The sequence below is a fragment of the Larimichthys crocea genome, chromosome XXII (genome assembly GCF_000972845.2).
Source record: "Larimichthys crocea isolate SSNF chromosome XXII, L_crocea_2.0, whole genome shotgun sequence".
Classification (NCBI taxonomy): Eukaryota; Metazoa; Chordata; class Actinopteri; family Sciaenidae; genus Larimichthys; species Larimichthys crocea.
This window is the reverse complement of record NC_040032.1, coordinates 1,453,585-1,466,114: the sequence shown is the minus strand read 5'-3', so window position 1 is coordinate 1,466,114 and position 12,530 is coordinate 1,453,585.

The window sequence follows — 12,530 nt, the reverse complement described above, 5'->3', positions numbered from 1 at the left end:
TTGTATGCTTTAATGTGGGGAGGACGGACACATACAAATTTTGCCACCACAATGACTCGAATCCGACATTAGTACTGAAAAGAAGAAGCTGTTGAAGAGATGGCAGCGAGTGTTGGGGGCAACAGAATACGCTAACTTACCTTTAAACTAGGCATCAGCCCCTGTCATGGAGCAGACAGCGGCTGAAGCAAGGCAACCAGGCTCCTCAAAGAAACGCAAGGTTCAGATGTGTACCACCTCAGAACACTTCACAAGAGCCAGATTCATAATCCCTCTGGGTTGGTAGGTTACTAGATTACAGCTGGGGGACCATCAATGGAAGTTACGAGTAAATTGTTCTACTGATACGGCGGTTCACAGGCACCACCGTCCACCCATTCGTTTTATGAACAGCACTTGGCCGAGCAGAGATCAAAACCCTGCACGATCTCGCTTGAGTCGAGAGGAGCAAACGGACAATCCGTGCCCTACCTAGGTTACATTGAGATGACAGTTGTTTTTCCACAGGCTTTACTTGGTGCATCAATCGAGGTACCTACCCTTGCTTTGGTGGTGCCTGATGTCCGGGCCAACTCACAGTCTTTTGTCCTAATAGGTACCAATACCATGGATGTCTTGTATGACATGTACTCTGATGGCGAGTCACCTAACTTTCGACCAGACCATTTTGGTTATCAAGCTGTAATCAAGGTCCTTGAGCTCCGACGCAGACAGGCTACTGATAGCCACGGCATGGTGAAACTACAAAGCAAAAACCCTGAGGTCATTCGGGCTGGAGAGACAGTTGTCATTGAGGGTACCGTTAAAGTTAACCACTTCCAGAATGAGAAAACTGTAGTTGTTGAGCATTCATCTTCATCTTCCTTACCTGGCGGGTTGATAGTGAAGTCTTGCTTGGTTGCTCTTCCCAACCAGCGACCCTTTAAGCTGCCAGTCATTGTGAGTAATGTGTCTGAGCATGATGTTGTTATCCCTGTCGGATGTAAGCTTGCAGACATCAGTACTTACCAGAGCATCTTGCCCTACCAGCACAATGTAAGTACGCCAACAGATTCTGAGTCACCGCAGTCAAGCTTAAATTTCAACTTTGGAGAATCGCCGATCCCACCGGAGTGGAAGGAGCGCATTGTCCAGCAGCTTCATAACATGCCGGAAGTGTTCGCGCAACACGACTTAGACTTTGGACGAACAGATAAAGTAGCACACGGCATTAAGCTTTCAGATGAAACTCCTTTTAAGCAGCGGCCTCGGCTGATTCATCCAGCCGATGTTGACGCCGTTCGTAAGCACATCCAAGAGCTTTTGAATACTGGAGTGATTCGGGAATCGGAGTCACCTTTTTCGTCCCCAATTGTGGTGGTCAAAAAAAAGAATGGAACCGTCAGACTTTGCATCGATTATCGCAAGCTTAACCTGCAGACGATAAAGGATGCATATGCGCTTCCCAAGCTTGAAGACACTTTCTCTGCGCTTTCGGGTTCCCAGTGGTTCTCGGTCCTTGACCTGAAGTCTGGTTATTACCAGATTGAAGTCGAAGAGATGGACAAACCTAAGACCGCATTCGTATGCCCTCTTGGGTTTTGGGAATTTAACCGGATGCCGCAGGGCGTGACCAACGCACCAGGAACCTTTCAAAGGCTAATGGAGAAATGCATGGGTGACATGCACCTGAGGGAAGTCTTGGTTTTCCTGGACGACCTGATCGTCTTTTCGAACACCTTGGAGGAGCATGAGGCCCGCCTCATGAAAGTTCTTGGTCGTCTTAAGGAGTTTGGCCTGAAGCTCTCTCCGGAGAAGTGTACCTTTTTCCAGACATCAGTCCGGTATCTCGGACATGTCATCTCAAGGAAGGGGGTTGAGACTGACCCAGAGAAAATCGCTTCTCTCAAAACTTGGCCAGTCCCCCAGAATCTGAGAGAATTGAGGTCCTTCTTGGGATTTGCGGGGTACTATAGGAGGTTTGTGAAAGGGTACTCTAACATCGTGAAGCCCCTGCACAGCCTCACTTCCGGTTACCCTCCCCCACGAAAGAAGTCAACCTTGAAGCAAACAACTGATCAGACTTACCACAATCCAAAGGAACCCTTTGCAGGGCGGTGGACACCTGTGTGTCAGCAGGCATTCGAGCAGGTCATCGAAGCACTTACCACTGCTCCTGTATTGGCCTTTGCAGATCCTCAGAAGCCGTATGTGCTTCACACTGATGCCAGCGCCAGGGGCCTTGGTGCTGTTCTTTATCAGGAGCAGGAAGGTCAGCTTCGCGTTATAGCTTATGCGAGCAGAGGGCTATCGCGGAGCGAAAGTTGGTACCCAGCGCATAAGCTGGAATTCTTGGCACTTAAGTGGTCAGTTGCCGAAAAGTTCTGTGACTATCTTTATGGTAATTATTTCACTGTGGTTACTGACAGTAACCCATTGACATATATATTAACCACTGCAAAACTTGATGCAACAAGTTACAGATGGCTTGCGACATTGTCTACCTTTTCATTCAAGCTTGTGTACAGACCGGGAAAGCAAAATGCAGATGCTGACGGGCTCTCCCGCAGACCCCATGGTGAACTGTCGGATGATCCCAAGTCACAGAAAGAGAGCGAGCGGATTCATCAGTTCACCAGAGACCATATCTCTGATCCAGACAACATCAACGCAGTTGACCAAGCTTTTGTTGATACTGCCTTGAGCGAAAGTTCTGTGGTCCACTCTTCACTAGCTCCCCAGGTAGTAACTATGCAGCCGTTACCATGCCACGGGACGGGCATGAGGATAAGGGGGGAGAGTGTAGCCCAGGCTTCATAAGCAGATATACAAAACCTTCTTTATTCAGGATTTTTGGTGTGAATGTGATAGCAGGCATTTGTAGGGTTAACTGTGTTCCCGGCAGCAGACAGGTATTGCGTCGTGACGTCGTAGCCAATCACGTAAAGGTGTGCGAAAAACACTCTGGGAGAGAGAACGAGAGAGAGGAGACATTTTCTATGCTGGGGCCCTGTCAATTGTCCAGTTGGGTGAAAACTCATAACTTAACCGAAACTCGAGAAAAATGGTCTGAAAATACATCGGCTGAGTCCACTGAGAGTTTGGTCCATGTTTTCCTGCTCGGCGGTGAGTTTGCGTCCGTTTTGAGAGGATGAGCGTCGAGTGAAAGCGGGTTAGCCGCGGAGTTAATTTAGCTGCTAATTTCTGATGTATTGCCATGTGATTGTAGCCACTAGCTATGTAGCCGTTAGCCGCTAGGATAGCTGCTAGGGTGAATGTGATGTGTAACTGGAGCTAATAGTGATTTGGTTAGCCAGACAAAATGCTATCGTGTGTGTGTGTGTGTGTGTGTGTGAGTGAGAGAGTGAGGAAGAATAAAAGAGAGGGAATTTTGCCATATTTGATCATTTATCCAAATGATTGATGGGGGAAATAATTATTTTTGATACTTTTCTGTTTGATATGGGTTAAATAGATCTGTAAAGGAAGGAAAAGAGTAAATATATTTTTTGAGAAACTATTTCAATTTAAAAAGGTTATTTAGTTTTTATTTATTTTTAATTAAAGATTTATGACCTGTAGAGGTTTTATTTTATTTTACTGAACAAATTGAATGTGACCTGTTTCTTAGGTCAGGTTTATTGTAAAGCTTGATTCACTACCGATTGATGTGTGAGAGAAACATCAACGCCAGTAGAGATAAGGAACCAGCGGTGACCGAGAGGCTTCGGGCATTTCGCTGGAGAGATGGATCCACTGAATCAGATGTCTAGCCAGAGCTGAAGACAACGAAACGCACCTTCGTGCTGGACCAGAGCTGAGGATCAGGGACTTCACTTTGGTTGACAGCGGTGTGGTAGGACATCGAAAGAACACTAAGATTACAGAACACTGAAATTGAAGGGCCCCAACGAAATAAAAATTGAGCTCGAAGAAAGAGAGAAAACTGACATAAAGACACAACTGACTGACTATACGCACAGACATTTTATTTTGTTTTATTTCCTTGTTCTAAGTCGCGCGCACTTTGTTATTTTCTATATTAAGTATACAAATTCATTCTCATGTGGTTCATATGTCTGAGAATACAATTTTCCTGAGAACTACAATTTGTGTGAGTGTGGTTAATGTTGATGTACTCCCCTGGGCTAATGGCATGGTTTCTCCATGTGCACCATCCATCCCAGACAACCTTAAGGCACGAAACTATCACCCACCCTTCCTCCCTTCCAAATTCCAAAATACCAAATCGTACCCTTTGAGCAGTTGCACCACACTGGCTTGTGACGGGAATATGAAATGGAGACATACAGACGTGCAGGACTCGCTTTGATGACGCAGTAAAGCAAACTCTTATTCAGATAATACTGCACGCTGGATAGTTTTCACAATACAAGCTGCACTGCATGCTGTTCGAGTCATCCCGCTGGTTAAAGGTCATCCTTGTAAGAGCGGGATTTCTGCATCACCTCCATGTATTTTGTTGATTACTTATGGCTTCGTGGTTTTGAATAAGACAACGCAAGGCTTGTGATTTTTATTGGCTGATTTCAGACTGTGAATGATTGCGTAATATCACATCCTCTACATCCCATTTGCTGTTCTCTGGACTCTCCAAGTGAAGTTTTTTTTTTTTTTTTTTCAAACCACCTCTCACTTTCTCCAAGTGCCAGAGGAAACAAAGGACACATGCAGATAGAAATGAGAGTTATAGAATAAGAACATCATGGTTGGCAGGTGGCACAGCCTGCTCTTGAAAACAGGCACAAAAAGAAAGGGCTGTAATGTAGGTTGGCTATGTGTATTTTTGGTATTGTTCATTTCCTGTGAGGAAAATGTATTTTATGGAAGTATTCTTTATTTATTACATGACCCTGAACATAACTATACCTTTACAATCATCCAGCAAATGGTATTTGTTTTTTTAAGAGGATGAGCTCAGCCTCAAATGCAGCATTACATCACGTTTAGTGTTTTTGAATAAAACACAGTTAAATGTGTTTGCATTATAGTCTATTTCATTACGTGTGATCTAGACACTGTAGACATTTTCTCAGAGTGTACGTATTTCCTGTGTGACCTTTGTGCACATATATATATTATATGATAATTTTGTGAGCTTTTTTCTTCCCTCACCCGGTCAAATACCTTCCCGTGTACTGGTTCAGCCATACATCTACACACTAAAATGCAACAGTACACAGCTGACCTTTCATTTGTTTTTCAGTACCAGCTTCGGCTTTCCATTTTCAGGTTTCTTATACTGCATTATGGCCTAATTTGTGTGTCATCATTGGTCTCAGGGACATAAATGCATTATTCTATACTGTGTTTTTTGATTATAGTGGAACTGAATTCACAGGTTCCTTCGCCGTTGAACTAACAAGTAAACACAGAATACAGGAAAAACTAAAACCACATTGTGTGTATTCAAATAAAGAAAAACTTGATGTTAGGATTATTGTGCTTGATTTGAGAAGCACGTGCCTTCAATCATTCACATTAAATACAATGTTTAAATCTAACTGATGCGCAGAGTTGAGCTGATCCTCTCCATGAGCCCTTTCGCCACCTTCCTTTTAATTTCTCTTTCTTTCACTTCCTTTCCCGTCCAAACACATTACCCTCCTTGTATCCCCTAAGAGGCTGCAAGCCTCATTCTTAAACAATAGGAGCAATCAGTTGCCCCCTCTCCCTCTCCCCCTCTGTGTGCCCCTTTACTCCACTCTCTTTTCCAGCAGAGAGTGCAAAGGGAGGATAATTTTTCCAGTGTTGGGAGGAAAATGGCAAAAGGAGGAGGGGGGATTGCTGATTGGCCGGGTCATGTTGGTTCAAAGAGTCTAGAGGCACATCTGACAATACAACACTGCATGCGAAATGTTTGCTGTCTTTAGACGAGACAGGCAAATGCACAGCTGCTCTATAACCCTTGACAGATCCTTGAAACCCTAAATACACAAAAACACCAACCACACTGCCTGCCTGTGACGCTCACGTCTGCTAAAGTGATGCTGCAACAAAGATGCTGATGGAGATCACAGCTTTTGCATTTTAAAACTTCATTACAGAATACATTACATTCACACACTGGGAAGCATCAAACATGCATGTGGAGACAAAGACTGAGCCAAGAGGTTAAAAATGGCTCATATAAGATGTGCAAATTATTTGTTTGTCACAGTGGAGTTTCATTTCCCTTCAAAATGAAATATTTAATTATTGATTGAAGATGAATAAAATGATTTTTGTTGATACATAAAGTAAAGAAGAAATAATCATTTATAACAAATCCTTTTAGCAGATTTTCTTTGTTGTGTGTATTTTTTTTTTCAGGGGTTCAGGGGTGCTTTTCCGGCAGTTTTCCAGGTCTTTCAATTTAACGGCCTATTCCCCTCTCATCAGTCTGCTATCATGAGTCGTCAGAGCCCCTCCCTGGGGAGGGAAATCCCAGCTGTCACTAAATAACTTTTCAGATCACACCAATAAAGCTAATGTCCACGGACACTAAAGGCCGTGGAGTCCATTTAACAGCTGCTTAACGCATGAGCACACAAGTGAGACACACACACGATGCACACATGAACGCCTGTGCAGCACACACAAGATTGTTGTGGATTACCCTAACCAGGCTAATGATCTCCTCAAGGGACAACTGGGACTCTTCTGAGCTCGTCTTCAGCCTGAGGCCCCACAGGGACCTAAAGAGAGGCTCAGGGGTAATTACAATGTAAATGCTGAGTGTGTGCGTGTGTGCGGTGTGTGTGTGTAAGTGTGTGTATGTGTGTCTGCGATGCATGGTCCAAGATTAGTTAACTACAATCACCAAGCTGTTGATTATGATGGATGTAAAATGATGTGAATATCTAATTATTAGCAGCTGTTTATTATTTTTATTTTTTTTATTTTTTTTTACAGAAAAATGAACAATTAAATGTTGTTAACAAAAAAAACTCTTATATGTGCCACCTGTGTTCAGACAGTATCAATTATCAGTATTTTTCTGGCATAAAGCTTCATAAATTTTGTACGCTAAGATATTATATGTGTTTACACACATATGTACATACAAATACAGTCCACATCTTCACACTAAACACTTGATATCACATTTTTCAAGTTAGTATATGCTTATTTAGCAAAGTGAAGTCAAAGCTCACCTACATGCACTTTGTGCATGTTTACTTCCTGTTATTCAAATTAAGGTGAAGAGAATACACATTTTAAAATGATACAAAAGCTTCGGAAATGTGGCTTAATTAGAAAAATGCAAATATGACATGATTCGTATCTATTGAGCATCAAATCTGTAAACATTTCGAAACTGTGAGTTACGATCAGCTGATGACATCCATCGGTACGAAGCTAAGATGTGTACTGCTGTAGATCAAGAAGCAGCAAATCATATTTTAACAACTTAAATAATCAATTCAGTTTAAGTGTTTTTGTATTTTTTGCTTTTCTTTGCCTCACACAGCCGGTGTACTGAAGCTGTTATCTACGCTCTCTTCAAGCCACCGACCAGACTCTTTGACAAAACTTTTTCAGAATATTCCACATCCCACTCTGTTTAACGTTTTAATCAACAAACCAGAGCCGGTGATTGTTGGACCAACGCGACAAGACAAGTTTTGGTGAGTTTCATTTTTTGTTTTTTAAGTAGCGTGTTTTCAATGAGTCAACAGGCAGTCGGTAAAAGAGAGAAACTACTGCAAGAATATTTCCTTTCTTGACAGTTTATTATTTATTATCTATCTGCCTAGATTGGTTTACGCGGAAGGTTTTGCTTTAGGGGACAACTGAATGGATTTTTTTTTTAATGTTCACAGAATTAATTACATAATAATTTGATAATATAACTACACACATTCAAACCAAACAGGAAATCAGGAAAATACAAAAACTTAAATTACAACATTTGAATAATACAATAATAATTCTATACTTTTTAGATGCTTACTCTGTACTGTACTAAGACCTTAATGTAGGCCTTTCTATATAGAGCTGGTCAGACCGTACTCTTTAATCTATTCACTGAGACTCAACAATTCCCACCATGAGCAAGAACTTGGGGACAGTGGCAAGGAAAAACTTCCTATATATATATATATATATATATATATATATATATATATATATATAGTATATATATATATATATATATACTATATATATAATCTTGCCTGAGGGGAAAGCAGAGAAAAACCCAGAAAACTCCGGGGAAGAAGCTAAGTTGGTAGCATGTATTAATGGACATGAATGTGTACAGATGGAGAGAAAACCTTAAAAACACAGAGCGTGACAATAGATGCCGATGACAGGAGAGCAGTAGACAAGAAAAGGAGGAGAGACTAATTGAGAGAGGGAGAGGGATGGGGTAAATGGTGTATGATTGATGTGAGCTTTATGCCGGGAGGTAGAGAGAGGAGAGAGAGAAAAGAGAAGAAATGGAGAGGGGAACAGAAAATGAGAGTGGAAGGCACAAATTGAACCTCACCTTTTTGTGTGTGTTTCATTCTGCCTTTGTTTCGGCTCATGGCCCCTCATCCCATCATCATCACCACATCATCATTATTACCCCCCCTCCCTGCCTCTCGTTCATTCTCGCCCTGTCACCCAGCACTTCTCGCCGCCCCTCTCTGTGATACTAGCCATGCCATCATATCGTAACATGACATTATGGCTCATTATACCTGGGCTGGATGAATGGTCTGCTGCTGGTGGGCAGCCTTCGAGGTGCAAGTAGCAAAACCAGAAGACATCGTATGAAATGTTCTCAACACGTGAACGTCTTTGTCTCTCTGTATTTTGTCCATCCCATCCAGACAGAATTGTATGAGATGGACAGGGCATTATGTAATCTGGGATTAAAGGCTTGTAACACAGTAAAGAAGCACTGATGGAAAGCGAGAGCTAATAAATGAAATAGTAAACATAAATTGCAAGGAGAAATATGGAGAAATGAGAGCCTACGAGAGAAGATAGAAAGAAAGCCATGAACGCTCAAGCAGCAGAAAAACATTGTGGTCATCTGCAGTGCGATGAGTCACCTGTAGGCAACACACACACACACACACCACACACACACACACACACACACACACACACACACACACACACTCACACACACATATACGCACATACCCAAAAGAGACAGGCTTTGCAATCACAGCCCCACAGCGGTGTAGTTACATGACATATTGTCTCATGAACTGCATTCAGCGAGTGTGCGTATTGTCACATCTGAAACACTATCTCTGCTGAATGCACGGGTGTGAAAAATAAAAAGAGCATCTTGATGGAATTAAAAATCAAAAGAAACCACAAAATGATTCGACCTTTAAAGCTTCCCTGGTGAATCATGATATCAATGCGATGATTAAATGAATGTTGAGCAAAATGTTATGAAAGACAGAAATTAGTTTACTACCGGCATGATGTTGCTGCCCTTGCAATTAGTTTATAAAAATCTGTGGTTTAAATGAGCATCTGTATACAGATTTGCTTCTGCTGCTCCCTCTGCTCTGCCTCGTTAGGTCGGGCTTGTAAAGGCTGCGTCAAATATGCTGTGATCAATGTGAAGTTATTCAATTTTCACACATTTCACATCATTTACAGAACATACCAGGTTTATACTTGAGAAAAATTATTAGGCATGGCAACAAATGATTATTTTCATTATTAATCAATGAAATCATGATCTGACATTCTTCTCTGTGTTTTTTGTTTATGTCGTTGTTTGTTCGACTAACTTGCCAAAAAAATATTAGTATCACTTTAATGTCAGACCAAGAAAAGAAGCAAATCCTCACCTTTGAGCACCTGATTAATATCATTAAAATAGCGATTCATTTCCCTTTGGAATGCATAATTGATTATTGTCGCAGCTCTAAAAAAAATATCAATAAAGAGGCACGTACACACAGTTTGAAGGGTCGTCCTTGTATAAGTACCTACACAATGTGACAAACCACCTGAGGGTTTTATTAATGGTGCAACACAACTGGATGACAAAACGGAATCGAAGGGAGACATAATGGAGAGAAAGAAGTGGAAAAGTCACAATAGAAAAGAAAATCAAATGAAATGTGTAAATTACCTCAGTGTCAATGTTACGAACCAGAAGAATGCCTTGATGGCGTCAATACAAAATATAAAGAAAAACAAAATAAATCAAATTCCACGGGCTTGTGCAGGACGACCATTATAAATTATTCATCATAGCATTAACAACTACACTCACACTAACTATAATAGTAAATTGTCTGCACATCTACATATTGAAACTACATATTGGTAAAGAGGAGAAACAAAGCTAACCGGTAACTGTTTCTTCGTGAAATGACCTAGAATGTCTGATTCTTAACACAATATCTGACATTTTCTTTTCCCATCAGGACAAAGGACTTTCTAGGCAAAGCTTGTATGTTAACGACCTCATTAGTCAGTGGCCGTCAGACAGCACAAGTGCGAAAAAACAAAAACAAAGCATTGCCTCTGCAGCCGACAGAAAATCAGGGTGAGCCTGTTCAAACAGCAACATTAGGCTAATTTCCAACTGTCAGCCGTCGCTGGTGGGTAACACGGGTTTTTGTACGAATGTGAAATATTGAACTCGTAATGTCTGCGGTTGTTGCTCATGGTTTAGAGAGCTACATTTACTTCCGTCGGCTGGATCCCACGGTGAGGAGAAAGGAAAAGATGGAAATAAGGAGCAGATCTTGTCACATTCATCTAATTCTCTTGCGTTTAACTCACACTCTCCAGTCGCTCGCCTACACGCACCACCACCCACTACCCCTCCATCCGCTCCCTCCCCGAGCGCTTCATCGCTTTCAAGCCGCCATCACCACGAGCACACCCGCCCACCCAGCTCCGACCCGCACCACCACTACCACCCCGTCACTCCCCGCCTCAATTTCCTCCATCCACTTCAGCCCCGAAACATGATGAGATGTAATTCAGTCCATTTGAATTAGTAGTAGCTGGGTGTGCACTTTAGGGTTCCCTAAGAGGCAGTAAAAAAAAAAACCCAAAAAAAAACCTCAAACCTCTGTATGAGTAGTGAAGCGGCCCTCCTCATCATCATCATCATACACCACTGTGTTCTCACTATCATATCTTTAGTCCCTGTGTGGGTATATACAGTATGTGCAGTTTGTTCAAATGACTCCGAGGTGCCCCTTATTCTGGTACATGGCGTCGTTTACAGCATCATCTTGGGAACATTGTTGAGTTAAGTGGTGTATGCAACCTCCTGGGCAGACGGGAAACATTAATTCTATAGTAGTAGTTATTGCTGCACTACAGGCTCGTTTGTCCGCACTGTACCTTGATTGTTTCCCTTTTTGTAAGTGCTTTGAATAAAAGGCGTCGCTAATGGCTAAATGGAATGTAATTCGGTGTGAAAGACCACAGAACAGCTATTAGTCTTTTTTCACGGCATTGCTATGGCAACACTGTCAATGAGAGACATATGGATAATTAATATCTCACTACCACTTATTGATTGGACCGTGATATCGTTAGAAAACAATGGTGGAATTGGTCCTCTTAGCGTCCTTTATGTGACCCAATCTTTTTGTTTTTTGAATTCCTGGTGTGTGACCTTTTACTGGGCAACGCTGACACAGATTTGGCCAACTCTGTTTCAAACACGTGACAAATATCCACACCGGCCCAAAATTCCTGCCTGGCCCAAGCGTGATTCTGAAATGCAGAAAAGATTAGCTCACTCTCTCCTCTTCATGTACTGTACATTTACACTAAAAATAGCATACTGGTCCCGACAATATAAAATAACTCCTAAGTCTTTGGTTGGTGTTAATGGCACATGTACAACCAAAAATTGGATCAAAAAGCTTGTGACGCGGTGGAATGTATGAAATCCAGAGGACACAACATCCATGATTTCAGAAAGTAGACTCATCAGATCAGTCAGTAAATCCATCTAAAAGGACACAGGTCGCAGAGAAGTGGAGTTTTAAAGTGGGTGGCTTTTCTCTTCACATTGTAGAAACCTGCACTTGCATTGGTTTACCACAATGGTTACAAAGTGGTTTCTAGAGCCTGTAAATCATTGTTAATGCAGCGTTAGATTGGTTCTTGCTTGTTCATGTGATGATATTACAAGTCCGTATATGGTAAAAATCCCTAGATCCTTTACATGTATATTGAGAAACAGTGTTTCCAAAACATTGGAACAGATTTGGAATTAGGGACCTCACCGATTTTTGCTTGTGGACGATGAGCCTTGGAAAGGGCCCCTCCACCTTCATGATACCATCAAACCCATTAGAAATGAACCGTTTCAGTGAACCTGCTACAGGGGTTTTCTTCTAGCATTACACACAAGTCTTTCTTTTTATCAGGTTAATCTGTATCAGTTTCATCTGTCTGAATGGTCTGTGTTAATGTCAGTCCGAAAGAATTTGAAAATCATTGCATTCTTTTTAGTACGCTGTACATACCACCCCCGAACACCGCACAGCAGACCGCGACCCGACACATCTGTCGTTTTGGAATTGGGGTTGTATGTTTGTAAAGGTTGAAAG